Source organism: Phalacrocorax carbo, chromosome 1, assembly GCF_963921805.1.
Source record: "Phalacrocorax carbo chromosome 1, bPhaCar2.1, whole genome shotgun sequence".
NCBI classification, from domain to species: domain Eukaryota; kingdom Metazoa; phylum Chordata; class Aves; order Suliformes; family Phalacrocoracidae; genus Phalacrocorax; species Phalacrocorax carbo.
The window spans coordinates 148,921,688-148,938,008 of NC_087513.1; the positions used below are offsets into that span (position 1 = coordinate 148,921,688).

Sequence of the window (16,321 nt, forward strand, 5' to 3'; positions counted from 1 at the left end):
TTGCAATCGAATGAAATGAGCTGTTTTCAGAAGTGGTAAGTAGATACTTGGGAAAGAAATGATGATGAATCTTCCTTATAAATAGTGATTTTGTAACATACTAATATGAAAGTAAGTGATTGGGTTTCAAAATGGTAAATTCAGATTCTTTCCAGGATTTTTTTCTCCTGACAAAACTTTTAGTGAAAAACAGATTTTTGAAAAGCAAATTTTAGTGAGAAATAATAAATGTCAGTTAATGCTAGTGTTCAGCAATCTCATTGCAATGTATAAGTAATACCTTCAAATTAATATGACAGTGTTATGCTAAGAAATGCCAGCTGGTGTGTGAAGCTTGGAAATGGTACAGTAACACCGTGCCAATTGTCAGAATCACAGAATAGTTCAGGTTGGAAGGGACCTTTTGAAGATCATCTAGCTCAACCCCTCTGCCATGGGCTGGGACACCTTTCACTAGATCGGGTTGCTCAAAACTCCATCCAGCCTGACCTTGAACACTTCTAGGCACGGGGCATCCGCAGCTTCTCTGGGCAACGTGCTCCAGTGTCTCACTGCTGTTATAGTGAAGAACTTCTGCCTTATGTCCAACCTAAACCTACCCTTGGCAATCTCATATTAATCACATACGTAACTAATAAATATAAATACTTAGATAAAGTGCCAGAAACTGGTTTTGGCTAAGGGTAGCAGGCTGCGCTATTGAAGCTGCATTTTATTGTACAGTGCCATAAAATCCTTGTGCATATAGAAATTAATTTTCATTATATTCTGTGATATATAGATAAGAACTCATGGGCTGGAATTGGAAGCAAATGTATTATTTATGCTCAGATAGCAGCCAGCGGGCGTCAGCTGTAGCAGCTTACTAAATGTCCTGCAAAGACATGAACGTGAATTGGTGCCTGTGTACCTGCCCATGAAAAGAGACCAGTATGGGAGGAAAAAAACCTGTCAAAAAAATGGGCAATAATGGTTTTAGGCCTCATATTGCTTAGCATCCACCCTCAACCACTCTGTCAGCCATCACCTTCACTGTTACTTTCCAGTACTAAACAACTGAATATTGAAGTCTTTCTGTCAGGCGGTACCAATCCCATCTGCCATTTCTCTTCTAGTTACCAGCCACATCAGCAGTAATGGGTGCTCTTCTGCTCGGCTGGCAAGGTGCTCATTTTGAAAGAAAAAAGCCTTGTGTGCTCCACAGAGGAGGCCTGTATTTCAACGCGCAAAGTCTCTATGGCATTCGAAATGTGTGCCGCCCATTTCTTCATCATTTGAAGAAATGTCGTAGTCAGGTGCTGAAAATACTGACGTAACAAATAATGTAAGCAGAGTGGTGTGCGCTTGCCACAGGTCCTGCATGGACTGCTACGTCATGGAAGCAATTTCAGACTAACAGGCGATGAGCAGGAGATATGTGGTGATACAGTAACGCTTCATTCCGAAAGTGCCGTTTGCCTCCGTGACCAAAAAAAGCAAATCCTGCTCTGTTCCAGGGCTGCTCCCCGATACCTTCCTGCTTCCCTGGTCACACTTGCCCGTAGTAACTGCTGTTTCTCATATGACGTGATGATGCCAAGATAAACGTGACTGCAGAAGTGGTTCAAAAACTCCAGCATGCTTTGGTACAGTCCTTATTTCAAGTCCCAGAGCAGCCCTGCAGGATTTGGTTTGGTGGTGCCTCTAAAACTTTGACCTTATATATCTTATACCTTGAGTGCTGGATGACATATAGGCAGTGGCAGCTGTAACGCCTTTTAGCTGGTGGAGGTATCCGCAGTATTTTTTTTGTTTAAACTTGTGTTTGTGTAATGTAACAGAGGTTTTAGAGGAAAATACTGTGCAAAGCAAGAGTGGTACAGATTATTCACTGTTAACAATAAAACCATAAGATTATTGTTACACACTGCATAACGGAGAAAGAAGAGGTCATTGTGTTGTAAAGGACTCTGTGGCTTTATCTTATATACCACTTTTCATACTTGGGCTGAACACCACATACCCATCTCCACGAGCGTGGTGTTCACCAGGAAAATCCCCACAGAGGGCTCTTACGCAGGAACACGGATGCCTGAGAAGGCTATGATGTGCATACCGAACTTACTGTGAGACAAACCGTCTGCTTCATTCAACTCCATTGCAAAAGGGGAGAACGCAAGCACACCGTTACACAATGTCCTCCCCCCTCAGCTTTCGTGCAAAATCACAGGGCAGCTGGGTTGTCAGGATCTTCTGACTTTCTGCTGCATGCCGCCTTTCATGTTCAACCCGAGTTGGACGTTCCCACCTCACTAAGTAACTTTGGGGGTAGCTGAGGAAGCCCCCACCAGCAACTGCTGCGGTGGTGTGTTGCAGAGCCACGTTTGGTGCTGCCATGCCGGCTGCCTGCGTTTACTGCAAGCGGGAAACGAGACGGAAAAGATCTCGCTGAGGCTGTATGGTTCTTGTGGGAATGGACTGCAGCAGTGCTAGAGCCAGGGCTGCCCCTTGTTATTTGCCCCTGTAATTTAGTGTATGTTCACCCACAGATTATATCATCTGCAAGGTGGAGAGGAATTTGTTTTTCTCACCCAGCTGCCGTTAAATTCCTAAGAATTAAAAACTTGTTCTTTAGTGAGACCTTGACATGAGCACTGATATCTCCTGGATGTTTATTAGCCAAGGCCACAGGGGTCCCTCCTGTGTCCTTCAGCTGAGACAGCTCTCTGGTAGTTATTGCTTCTGCTAGGAGAACTGAGGAGATAAACAGGCTGTAACAGTCAGCTTCCCTCACAGAGGTTCTTTCCCTGTGAGAAAGTCACTTTGAGACCTATTCTGCGTCCCCTCCCCAACAGTGCCTCTGAACTCTCTTTCATTTCAAAGGTTAAGCAAACAGGCAGATTATTTTCTCCTCTACATGCATGCTTCCAAGGTTGAAGGACTCGTTTGTACTCGAGTTGCGGAGAACACTTAATGATTTTGTTTCACTAAGGCAAAATGAGAAAGGAAAACGATATTTAGGCAATTTCATTAGAAAAACATTTGCTTCTTTGTTTCTGTAACAGAAAGATTACTGGGTAATCTCTGCTGTAACTGATTGGGGATAGCTGGTTGCATCAGGTATGCTGATGGAGCTAATATTGATGGGCCGAGCATGCAAAGCATACGCATTCCCCTCCGGAAGGCTTGTAAGATGCCTCAGACCAGGAACTTGCAAAACAGCTGCCCCATAACGGTATCCCAAGGTACAAAACAAAAACTAGGCAGGAGGCAGGACAGCTCAGAGCAGTAGCAGAGAGTCAGGGGCAACTGAACTTGCTAGAGCACCAAGGCAGCCCTGCCAGCTGCTGAAGGCTGGGGAGGTCCGAGGAGAGGAGGCAGCTCAGGCAGTTAATCGCTGCTCGGTGTGGAAGCTGTGGCATCGAGTGATGCAGTGATGACTTCGACCATTTGGGAACTCACCCTTCATTCATGAGGGTTGGCATCCCGGATCCCCCCTACCGACACCCCTGCCAGCAGGTGAGTAGGAGGCAGGCAGCGGGGCTGCCCTCAGCTAGGCGGGACAGAGGTGGGGAAGGGCATCGCCGAGGGAAGGAGGAACCGCTGGCCGCTGCTCTCACGCTTTGTGCGGGCAGGGGATGTGCCCCTTCCCCACAGCAACGCAGCCGATTCGAATTTTGTCGTTTACCAATAAAAAGGGGACACAGGCTGAATTTCATAATCCACTGTGAATTTGTTTTTACCTTAAGGAGTTTATAATTCACAAACAAAATGCATTACTTTAGCATAAAGTTTATCAAACGTTTATCATCAAAAGTCAAGACTTCACCCTGCAGCTGAATTTGGTATAAATCTGACTGGTTTCTTTTGCAGAAAGCCAATTTAGGAATCAATTCTATGTTTTAATGGGCATGAAAACAGCTCCTCTTTGGTCATTGTAGTAGATTACAGCTTGTAGTCTGACATCACTTAACTGCGTAGCAAATTATCTGAAAATGAAAACTCCTATTAGGACACTTAAAAAAATTCTGTTTCAAAATGACTATTTAACAACCATCAAAGCATCTTTATAGAAATGTCACTACCCTCGTTACATCTGTACCTTTGGTTGGTTTCTTTCCCCCTTTCCAATTTTCTCCCAGCATCTTGCAGCTTGTCTATTATTTGGATGTATAATTAGAAATCCATTATTATGTTTTATGGAGATATAAAGAGTAGGAAGAAAGCTGCGTGACTACTTTTTACATGCAGCATGCAAATTATCCACCTTGTGTATTTTGGCTCTGAATGTTCCGCAGATGTAGTTTCATTTCCCTTGGATCTCTGTTTACCCATTTTTATTGCTAGTCATCAAGTATAGCAGCAGAAAAATCAAAATAGGAGGGGGGAGGGACCTTCCCATAGAAGCAGCTTAGCAAGCCCCTGCTGCAGAGCGGTATCAACATTAATGTGCTTCACCTACACAGCGCTGTGCACAGCCATTACTTATACATGGTCATGGAAATGGTAGGGGTAATCAGCATCGCATGAGAAAATGGTCACTGCCAAAGCTGAATAGTTGGGAAAGTGCTTTGAAGGATATGATTTAAAATGTTCTACACAGATACTATGTGTACTGAGAAAGGATGCAGCATGGGGCTTCAGCTCAGACCAAGCAAATGCCTCTTTCCTCAGCCTGACTCTTCCAGAAACATTTGTTCTGGTCTTGCCCAAGGATAATACCCCGCTGCCTGATACACTCAGGATCTGATCTGAAGTCAATGGAAATCTTATAGACTTCATGGCCCTTTACATCAGGCCCATATGTTTTTGAGGGTTTAAGATCTGACCCTTATCCTCTGTGAAATCCTAGCAACGCATACGGCACCGAGCGGTTTATGGGCGGCGCTCCCGCCATGGCTTCTTTAGATTTGCCATTCTGGGGGAGGGCGAACAGGGTGGAGGTTCGTCCCTTCTCCCTCTCCCTCCCACCAGATAAAAATGTCCCGAGCCAAGGGGCTCCTCCACTCTCTGAGGTTTGTGACCAGAAAGGTCTGGCGAGGCTCCTAAAGCTGGCAAAGCCTCCGGAGCTGTGGCTGCCCCTTTCAGCGCGGCATTAAACGCTGAATGCCTTGAGAGCGCTACGAGCTTTGCTGTGCCTTTTGGAGGCACTGCCACCAAGGTCAGCGCCCCTTGTTGCACCCCTACCAGTGTTTCCCCAGGCAACAGGATCCCTCTAAGATGGGAGAGGCCTCAGTGCCATGGCCTTAATGCAAAGATTACTTTAAAAGGGCATTGGATGTTGGGTCTGATGTAAGTGTGTGGAAGTGACTCTTGGAGAGATTATAAAAGCACATAATCTTTTTTTTTTTTTTTTTTTTTGGGGGGGGGGGGCGGGGTAGGAGGGTGCCAGTGTCTGAGGAGGAGCTGGCTTCACAGGAAAGAAGGAGCCTCCTTAATGGGGGTCTGGCAGAGCTGTGATATGGGAATTATTATTGCACACAGTGCACAGTGTTCTGTGGTTTAGTGGCTCACTGTAATTTTATGACTATTAAATTTTAAAAAGAAAAAAGAGCAAAGTGCACCTAGTAGGTATGCATTTAAAAAGAATTTTTTTTTTCTCTAAATACTATTTGATCTAATTCCTTTAGCCACTGACTGGACAAAAACAGATATAACATCTCTCCAATATACAGATTTTCCCCCATTCTGAATTGCTGCTGGTTTTACTTAGCTTTTAATTACATTTAACTGGCAAAATAATACATCGCCCAAGAGTATCAGTCTCTTTTAGTCATGGTAAAAGCAGGAAACAGATCCAGTCAACCAGACATTGCCACTTAATAATAAAGTAGTATTTGATCAGTGTATTATATGCATATACATACACATATGCATCCAGGCATTATACACACATATTATGTGTATTAGAAGAAGGGAAGATAGTTTATTCTTTCTGATTAAAAAAAGAAAATGATTTCTTGAGCTAATTTGATAGCTATGCTACAGTTGTGACTTAGGGAAGTCATATAGCCATAAAGACTGGAACGATTCAGAATAATATTGCAGTTAAGAAGTTCTTATGGTACTGGGCTAGGACGTGGGAAATAGTTCAGCTCCTTCTCCTTTCCAGAGCTTGTGTGTGACTACAGAGAAGTTGCTTACTGCCTGACCACGAGCTGCAGGAATGTGGTGACACTCGAAGAGTGGGAATGGCACTGGAAGTCTGTTAAGCTCTTGGTCTTTCTGACAGAGTCCGAGCTTTCAGTAGAGAGTCCAAATAAGAGAGCGCTAATGCTTGGCACCCTGACCTTGTCTGCCCATCCTGACGGCTGCTTGCAGGCAGCCTGCAGCTCGTGCTGCTGCCCTCGTACTGTGTCCTGAGTCAAGCCCTCATGTCCGACAGCACCAGAGGTGCTGCTCTCAGAGAACAGCAGCGCTGCCTCCTCATCTGCTCCGAGTTGGCCACCAGCCCTCCAAGGGCTCAGTTCAACAGTCTTTTGGGACTTTTTGAACTTAATATGGCTGCACAGATTTGAGCTGGTGGTCAAAACTGGCCTATGGATTTTTGGAATTTCAGATGAAAAAGAATTATGTTTCTAGGATTCAGGATTCTAGATTTGGCCTCCAGCAGGACAGCGGCTCAGACCCTTTGCTTCTGCTGCTATTAGCAATGCTGGAGAGGTATGATGAAAGACCATTTCTTTGGGGTGGCAGCAGCCCTTCCTCAAAAACGAGTGTTATTCTTTCTCTGTGTCCTCACCTCCCCTTTGATGGCGGCGGCAGCAGCCACGCTGGCTCTCCAGGAGCCCCGTGTGTGTGAAAGAGGCAGCAGCGCTACGGCCAGTTTGTTGCATCCAGAAGCTTTTTCCCACAGGCGATGCACTCGCTGTGTCTGGGCCTAAGCTGCCCTGCTCACCAGGCGGGAGAGAGTGTCTTTGTCCAACCTGAACATCCACCACGGTCGTAGCCAGGCACGACCAAAAAGCGACTAGGCTGCATTTATGCAAACCTACATACATTTAGACAAGGAGGGCTGCCATAACATTTTAGCCTTACTTGAAGAAGAGAGTGGGACACTGGGGTTGTTGCTTGCATATCACCACGGCTGACAACAGCTTTATCCGAACCCGTGGCTGGGGACTTAGGTCAGTGCCGTGATGCGGTCTGGCCACGTATAGACCAGAAAGACTCCAGCTCCATCCCGTCCCGTTATGGGTTGTCTCTTGGAGGTCCAACAGCTGTAGAAACCATTTTTAATCACTAGTTTAAGAAGATATATCTCTGGATACATCCAGGGAGTAGATCTGTTGAGGAAGCAGGTGCCGGTTTTCCATAGTTACTTTTAAGAGCCAAGTTGTGCTTTAGTGCTGATTTTTAGTTTTAAGGCAATATTGAGAATTTAAAAACCCTTCTTTTTTATTTTTTTTTAATTTATTTTTTATTTGATCCAGCTGGAGCTTGTACTTCCTCTTTAACTTTTTCTTTTATTATTTAAAATCCTTAATTATCCGAGACAAAATTGGTAAGGAAATCTGCAGAATCTAGGGATTCCACAGAGCTCTCTCTATAAACACTCAGGCTATTCACTGTTGCCAAATAGACATGTGCCAACTCTGAAACACCCACCCACTCCCTCCTTCTGCTGCAGCAAACTAATAAGCGCATTGATTACATTCATTTAAAGAAAAACACTGCTCTTTTAATCTTTACATTCCGCATGCTTTAGATTTCTGATTACGAGAGATATCCTGTTTATCACACATCATGTGGTGAAAAAGCTACTTGACACACCTCAACACATTAGATATTTTAAAAGAATATTTTATAGGGTACCAGCAAGTGGTAGTAGGAGATAATTATCATTTCCTGCAAGCTGTTGTTGTACTATTTGCAAGACGAACGAGAGGTCTCTTAAATGTGGTTTTTGTAAAGGTCCCTTAAATGCCTTCAATCCCCCCAAACAAAAATGTTCACATGCAGTTTCTCTCTGCCTTCCCTCTCCTCTTTCCCCTGCTCTCCCCCAAATCTGGAAGAACTTTGTTAAAACAAAGACAACCACGTGATGCCTATTTCACTGCTCTATAGAAATAGGTCATTAAGAATGACAATTATATAGTTATATATAGGTTTATATGTATACATATATTATATAAAAGCAAACACAAAATCATATGCGTGGATTGTATATGACTGATAAAACACATAGTGCACTTGAAACCCACTGCTTTAAAGAGTTGAACAACTTGTTTGATTGAAGACTGGCAGGAGTGTCATGAGTTAGGTGCTAAAGCCTTTGCCAATGTCCCGTGCAGCTATATGCATGTATGTACATAGTCAAGCTTGCTTTCCTCCGGTGGAGGGTTGTGGAAGGTGCCCACCAAACCCCATGGCAATGGAGCAGGCCACCGGTGCTCCCCGGGGTCTGACCCCAGCCAGGTGTCTCAGAGGTGCGGGTGCAGGGAGGGGAGGTAGGCAGGTCCCCGGTGGGGCAGCTGGTGCTGGATGCCACCTGCAAGCATCTCAGAAATGAGCAACAAACTCAAATGAAAGCTGTGGAAAACCTTGCTCAAAATCCTCTTCTGGGCCTGTTTGCGTTTACAGCAGTGAATTTTGGATCCCGGCATTCGGCACACCTGAGCTGCAGTGATGTACCAACCACGGCACTGCCTGTACCCCTAAAGGCAACCGGCAATACCATTCCTGATTTCTGAAGTTTCTGAGGCTCCCAACCATGTGCAGAGGCTTCAGTGTCCTCTTGACAAACACCTAAATACAGTATCTTAGGCCAGGTTTTTAAAAGTATTTATTACTTAGTGACTACGGCTATTGAAGCATGACCCCTGTTTGGGATATTAGGTCTCACTTGTCCTTTAGGGCCAGTCGTCCTCCCAGGCTCAGTGGGAGCAGTGCCCCACTCCATCAGCATTCCCATCAGTCCCCAGTTGAGATCTCGCTGAGAAAAGAAGAGCCACAGGAGCTGGTTCTTGCCCTCTGCTCATTCTTGGATGACGAATACACAGCCTGTGCTCTTCACTTCTGAGGAGAAAGGCTGGCCCCGCTTGCCCAGCTCTCCTGGTTTCTTTGAAGTCTGCTGTTCCCCACAGCAACATTTAAAGCATCTGTTGGTGATGACTGCTGTAATCTAATATCAGCCTGCAGTTTTTAACAGGAATTTCGGGAAGGAGGTGGTAAGTACTGGACAGAGAGTCCCCGTAGAATATCAGCTCAGCGCCCAAACTGGTTCTCAGAAACGATATGTAGCGCAGTCTACACGGCAGGTACAGTGGGACGGGGAAACAGCACTGAGCTGTGGATTAAGTAAGAGCAGATAAAGGGAGGCCCTTCTGCAAATATTATACATGAATATGAATTAATAACAGAAATTATGCTCTGCAAGTCGGTGAGAAAAGTAACTAACTATGCAGCTGCCAGTGGGCTTTAAAAACTTGGTTTTGGAGCCTCTAAGGGAGGCTTGGAGGGAGCGTGCCCTGGAGCGAGGCAGAGCGTGAAGGGAAGCACGCCCGAGTTACAGTCTGCTTCTTGATCTTGCATTAAACCAACAGGTTTGAGGAGGGTGGAGAGGGTGTGTGTTTGTTAAATGGGGAAAATACCCAGCACCTAAGTAATGAACCAGAATCCTGGTGAACTCCCCTCGCTTGAAATAACATACTTCTGAAGAGGTTCGATGGTAGGATGCCAGCCGTGTTTGCTAACCAGCAATGTCACACAGCAGTGTTGGTAACAGTGCTCTGCCACGATAGTGCCACGCTTAGCTTCCAAGTCTCAGTTATTTTACACTGCTGAAGCTCCCTGACAAGACCTTAACTTTTAGACTGGCAGTGCCCCTGGGAGCTTGCCAAGGGATTAAATCATTGGTAATGACGCAGGACGTTGCCTGTAGACTCCCTGTAGCCTCTGCAGGATGCCTGCATGCAAGAACCATCCTGTACAGCTTTGTTCTCCTTTTTTTTTCTCCAGAAAGGACAGGATATCTGCAGGTAGCGGAGAAATCTGCATGAATCTGAGCTGTCTTACTGAACTTCAATATCTGGGTTTCTGAACTCGATGCTGTGTGCTACTGTCACAGAGTGCAGAGACTTGTGCATCTATAAAACCAGTTACCATAACCCAGTTAAGTGGTGGGTATGATGTGGTGTGAGTCCTTAAAAACTGCTGTGCTCATTCCTCACCTGGAGTGCAACCTTTAGGATTAAAGTTTGTTTGAGGTCAGAAGTCCTGTCTCCACATCATGTAACTCTACTGCTACAGCTGAAGTAGGATTGATGCTTCCGCAGCTGCTCATTCTTCAGGTTAGTGTCTGTTCATATTTCTCAGTATAAGCATGTATCCTCAGTTACCGATGCTTTTTTGCTAGTTACCTTTAACACAACTATTTATTATTGGCCAAAGCCATGAATACTTCTAAAAAAATGTATCTTTTTTCCCCTTTTGCTTTATTGGCCTTTAGATTACTAAGGGAGATGTCTGAATTTTTCAGTTAAACCCAGCTAAATGTAGATATTAACATAAAACTGTTTGTTTGGGTATTTTTATTCTATATACTTGCAATCTCCATAGCTATTCTGGTAGGCTTTTAAAGGCGGAATTTACTAAGAAGCCTTCCTAATATTTTGACTGCTAACCAGTCTTTTTTCCTCTAAGAATAGCTTTTCTAATGGAACAATTCAGAAGACGCACTATCATCATATCATAATGTACCGTGACAAGGACTGTTCAGCTTTACGTTTTGGCGTTTAATGTATTGTCAGCTCTTCACTGTGTCTGGCAAAGGTGACTTTAAGCAACCAATACTGTAGAGAAGTACTTGATACATTTTTTTGTAGTAAGAGATTCAGGACAAATTGTAGCATATCTTCTCTTGCTGTTTTTAAATTGTTTTTAACACGCATGTTTTCTGTCTGATAACTTCCAGCAGAAGCAGATGGCACCAGCTGGAGACTCTTACAATTCACCTTTGCAAAGCTTCTGTAGACTTTCCAAGATTTAGTAGAGATTGTGCCTGTCCTTGGAAAGAAGGGAGCAACTAGCTCACGTAGAAACCCAAAAGACACGGAAATCGTGGCTCTCAGTAGAGGGATTTTGTTGGTAAAACGTAGTTCGCTTCCAGAAACTTAATTGCATTGTTGTCTGAATATGAACTGCTTCGTCATGGGCTTGGATTATATGTCACAAATAAGGAAATTGTAAAGCTAAAAAACACCCGGAATTTTCAAGTGCTGATGAGACGCCCTCTATAGGGCTCGGTAGAAGTTGTAAAAGCTGTTCTCTAAGTCTAAAGGACTTGAAAACAGCTGAAAAAATAAATTTATGCTGGAGAAGCTTGTTCCTCTCACCACATGTTTTCTCTGCTGTTCCTGTTGAGACTTTCTGCTGCAGTGATCCTCCTTACAGGGAGGATTCCCAGAGGGCCTGAAACCTTTCCAATCTTATTGCTTATACACTTTCTTTTCTTGACAGAACAATATGAAATAGTTGACCTTGCCCAGAGCAATATATCATTAAAGCTAAACAAGATGACACTTTTGTACTGTGTCTTGGTCTGGAGCTGTCTAAAGCACTTTCTGAATTCTGTGGAACAGGAAGAAAAACTTTCAGGCAATTGAAATGCATGTGATGCTAACCAAATCATGTTTCTTGTTTTAACATAAATTTATGGGTATATTAGTACACTTGTTTGAAATGAAGAAATTGAGTGGTTTACAGCTCAGAAGCTCATCTTGAAATATTTATGTATCATACAGTATATTGAATTAATACTTGGACTGGATATTTTGAAGAACCTCTGTTTGAGAATCTACTGACGCGCTTTTGGTTAACATCTGTGCTTTTCTGGTGACCAGTGGAGGTCTGTCAGGATGTTTTATCCCTCATGTTGGATATCATGTTGGAGAATAGAGGGAGCCCCACTGGCATTAGCTACTGTCAACAGCATTTCAGTCAACGAGGGGCCAGGGAGGGCTAACAGAGGCCAGAGGGGAAGGGGGGGTACACAGCAGTTCTCTGGATTGAACACAAGAAGACAAGAATTAATTTTTGACAGACAATAAATCTAGTCTTCCTTTTTTTCCTTTACTTGGGAAGGAATCCGGCACATTGTAGGTCCCGTTCATGCAGTCTTTCTGTCCACTTGCTTAATTGGGCAAATATTTTAATGTCATAGTTCTCTTCACCTCCTTCTCCCCGGCACCCCTCAGTCAATGCTTCAGGGGCTTATGCAAGCACTGCTTCTGTTACGATGCTTGTGCCACCCAGGGACCGGTGGCCAGCCTCGGGCTGGCCAGGGTATTGTAACTGTTGAGCTAAAGAGAAAGATGCTGCAACCCATTCATGAAAACATGCAGACAGCGTGGGCAATACCCTGCTCTGGGCAGAGTTCTTGTCTGCCCACTAGCTAGGTGGAGCTCCTTTACTTCAGTTCTCCTCTGTGCTTGCACAGGACGGATAGCACTGAGCAGGGGGAATCACAGAGTCATAGAATCATCTAGGTTGGAAAGGACCTTTAAGATCATTGAGTCCAGCCATAAACCTAGCACTGCCAAGTCCCACTAAACCATGCTGCTAAGTGCCACATCTACATGTCTTTTAAGTACCTCCAGGGATGGTGACCCAACCACTTCCCTCGGCAGCCCGTTCCAGCGCTTGGTAACCCTTTCAGTGAAGAAATAACCGCATAAACAGGATCATTCTCCTTTCTGCATGATCTTTCCCCGTGATATACTGGCTGTTGCGTATTTTTCCCCATACATCAGAGCCTTACTAGGCTGGAGTGCCATTCACAGCACACTTCCCGCCCTGGAGATTGTAGTCAGCACAGATGGCTCTTTGTCGCTAAGTATACGTGAGTGCTAAATTGAATGTGCGCTCTTGTCTAATATTTAACAAAGCACATTGAGTTAATGACTAATGTTTCATTATTGCAGGAAGCTTTTAGTACCAAAAGGTTAAGTGGTTCATTTGAATATCGCCCGAGCAGCTTTGCCTTGTCAGGATTTTTTTTTTCCCCTAAAGTTAATTTGCTATTGTTGTGATCAAGTCTGACAAGTGGTGGGTAAAAGCAAAGGCAGGTTATGGGGTTCTGTTTCCATGACATAATTTTACTGGTATTTAGCAAGTTAGATTTTACTCAGCTGAACATCTAATTTGCATGGACCCTTATTCAGGGATGAAAGGACTGTTCTGAGCATAGGCCATCTTCCGCTGGGAATTATTTGCATCAGAGGCAAAGGGCTTGAGGGGAAGTGGTAGAAAACCGGGCAAAGTTAATGGAGCTAGAAGAGGTTACCAGAGCTACCAGAAGAGACTTGCTATGCATTCACACAGGTAGGGGAGTAGGCTTAGGAATTATTGTTAAATATAAAATTCTAGTGGTTGAATGCTACTAGTAAAGCACTACGGAAACAAGTTTTTCTACAACAACATTAATGATATAAGCTGCTTGTGACATATGGTGATAAAAAGCTGCCATGTTGCTTTGTTTATGCTGAACTCTCAGTTCTTTGAATGAATTTTTTCAGTGAAAAGCGTATTTCTAGCAGAGGGGTTCACCATGTCTTTTTCAGTCTAGTTTGTTGAGAAGGGGAACACACATCAAACCCACACAGTCCCGCTTTGCTGCTTTCCTGCACAGGAGCAGTTTATGAAGCTGGCTTCTGAACCGTGCAGGAAAAACATGGCTGTTGCAATTAATCAGCTTTTTTTCTTCCGTAGTCACTGTAGTGACTTTGCCACCCTACGGCAGAGTGTAACGCTAAATGTTCGCCTGTGGCTTTGCAGCACCGGCATTTTTAGCATAAGTTCTTCTCAGGTCTCTGCGTCCGGTTGTCTTTCGAATAGATTTGGATACTTTTCATTCAGAACCTTCAATTCAAAAATTGTTTTGCTTCTGGTTAATGATAGCCCCCTATAGATTTACCTCTCTGGAAAAGAGCTCTAGCTTAGTACACCAATGCTAATACCAAGAAAAAAGCAATCAGGGGGGCTTTGATTTTGAGATCGTGTGCATGGGTTTTCTTTTTTTAACTAGTTCATTATTACAGTTTCTATATCAACTCTTTAAACTGGGCAAGCTTCTTTTTTCTAAATAATCTAAACGATTTTTTTTTTCTAAATATTTTTTCTAAAGCCATGTAAAATAAGATGACTGTTTAAATAAGACTTGCTTGCAACCGAACCTGAAATGTTGATAAATTCAGGTACCTCCTGGTTACATATACTTGTTCAATATGTAAGACAGAAATGAAACTTCTTTACAGCTTTCAATTTGAACAGTCTGATCTCCCTCAAGCATTGGTAGGGAGGGTATCCAGGAGTCAGCCTGAGAACAACTACGTCTGTGCACTAGTATAGGGGATCTAAATTAACCATCATCAATTCATTTGACACACCTGCAGACTTCTTAGCCCTAGTACAAAGTAGTTTGAAGTCCTTTCGTGGTCTTCCAAGTAGCTATTTAGGTGTTCCTGCGGCGGGGTGATGCTTCTGTCCAGGAACGCATCTCTGCAGTGTTACAGTTACAGGAGAATTATTGAACTCCTTCTTCCCCCAGAAACAATCCTGATTTTCTTTTTGTTTACTTTGCAGTCCAAAGCTGGAAATGTTTCCTTAGACAGTTCTCAATGGCTCCCTATGTGTCTCTTAAGCACAGTAACTAGCTTAAAATTCAGCCTCACTTTTTTCGATGTTTCAGGAGCCTGGAGAATTTTGAGGTAAAAATATTTTAGCTCAAAGTACTTGAAGGGACTACTGTCTGCAGGAAAAAAACCTGACTGCTGTCATGCCAAAGACCTGCCCTTCCCAAGCCCAGATCTTTACCTCCCTTAGGGCAAAATCTCCATGACTCTTAACAAAGCACGATAATGTACTGCTTTTCTGTGTGCTTTGCTTATTCAGGGTTCTCTGTACATCTCAGCATCGAGATCCTACAAAGGGATCAGCCCTCTTATTATGAGTTTAGACCAAAAGTAGGCATGAGGAAGTACTTCTGTAAATGTGCTCTAATTCATCCAAAGGCATTATTCTCTAAGACCTAGTGAACAAGATCTTACGGGATTGGCTTGATTTCACTCCTTTTTCAATACGGTCCTTTTTTTTTTTTTTTTTTTTTTTTTTTTTTGTAACAGTATTTCCTGCCTTATTACATCACTAGATCCCTGTTTCTGGTGGTATCTTGTCACCTCTGACGTTAAAAAGCAAAGCACATATTTTAGAAAGCCTTCTCAGAACAGGGTTAGGCTGCCAGGCAAAGTACATGATACAAACCGAAGCAGCCTGTATTGAGCATCACGGTGAGTGCGTACTTAGAGCCAAGACACTGTGCCCTATTTAAAAGACCAAGGAACAAATATTTGTTCACACCCTCAGGACTGCTTCAGGAGAGACACCAAGGAAAGGGTGACCAAAAGGTACACCCACAGCGGAGCACACACCTCCTCTGCCACAGAGCAACGTAAAATATAATGTCTCATTTCAATAGACACCTCACATTTCAATGTCTGCCTCCCAGCCGTTATCGCTCAGGGATGCAGCGGCACCCGCGCCGGGCAGCAGCTGTGCCCGGATGCAGGCAGTGAGGTGTGAGAGAGCTTCTCTTAACGTGCTTATCACTCCCTGTGCCGTCTGAGGCCAGACAATGCTGCACTGAAGCCTGAAGCAGTGCGGGAGTCTGTTTGCTCCACGGAGCTGAAAATGTTTGCCCATTGGCACTTTAGAGTTGCTAAATTTGTGTCAAAAGCCAATACTTTCATGCTTCTGCAGGTCCTTGCAATGCTCAGCTCCATGTACCCTGCAGAAAAAATAAGTTTCTGTGTAGTGTCTCATTTTCTGAAACAGGTTTTCTCAGATTAGTAATTTTTTTTTAACCTTTTCTTGTCTTTTAAACTGTGAAAAGCCCAGAAGGTTGAAGGAGACCTCAGAAGCCACTAATGCTTCTCTTATGTGAAAGCAGACTCTCTGAGCCTTGCAATGTGATCCATTCCTTGACCTTACACTCACTGAAAATAGGGAATTTTGCAGTGCTGAGTAGCTATATATAGTTACTTACTATAATGTATTTCCATAAATGTACCTCTCTAGGATCTGAATCAATGTAATGATCTTCCCAGAGTCCTTCTGGTTTGAAAGTTCCCTACTTATGTCTCATTGTAGATGTTGTTTTCTGCCATTCCTGGGTGTACCTGAAGTTTGCTAAGTCTCTCTTAATTTTGGCTGTTTCCACACCTTGGATGTTAATATACTAAACTCAAAATTTTAAAAAGAAAGTTGAAAGGACTAATGTGCCAGTGCAATTAGGTTTTAAAAATAAACTAAATGGACTGCTTGAATAACTGTGACAAGAGAGGTT

The 16,321-nt window shown here is 43.7% G+C and overlaps 1 long non-coding RNA gene across 2 annotated transcripts; it reads left to right on the forward strand.

Annotated features, from left to right (window-relative positions):
• Positions 1–2,171: 2,171 nt before the first annotated feature.
• On the forward strand, positions 2,172–12,789 carry LOC135310665 (uncharacterized). Of its 2 annotated transcripts, none has more exons than XR_010370773.1 (3): positions 2,172–2,295; positions 9,944–10,271; positions 10,895–12,785. It is a non-coding gene; the product is annotated as an uncharacterized LOC135310665 (long non-coding RNA). The 2 variants fall into 2 exon arrangements; XR_010370774.1 differs by lacking the exon at positions 2,172–2,295 and adding an exon at positions 2,421–3,498 and having other exon boundaries at positions 9,940–10,271; positions 10,895–12,789.
• The last annotated feature ends 3,532 nt before the right edge of the window (positions 12,790–16,321 follow it).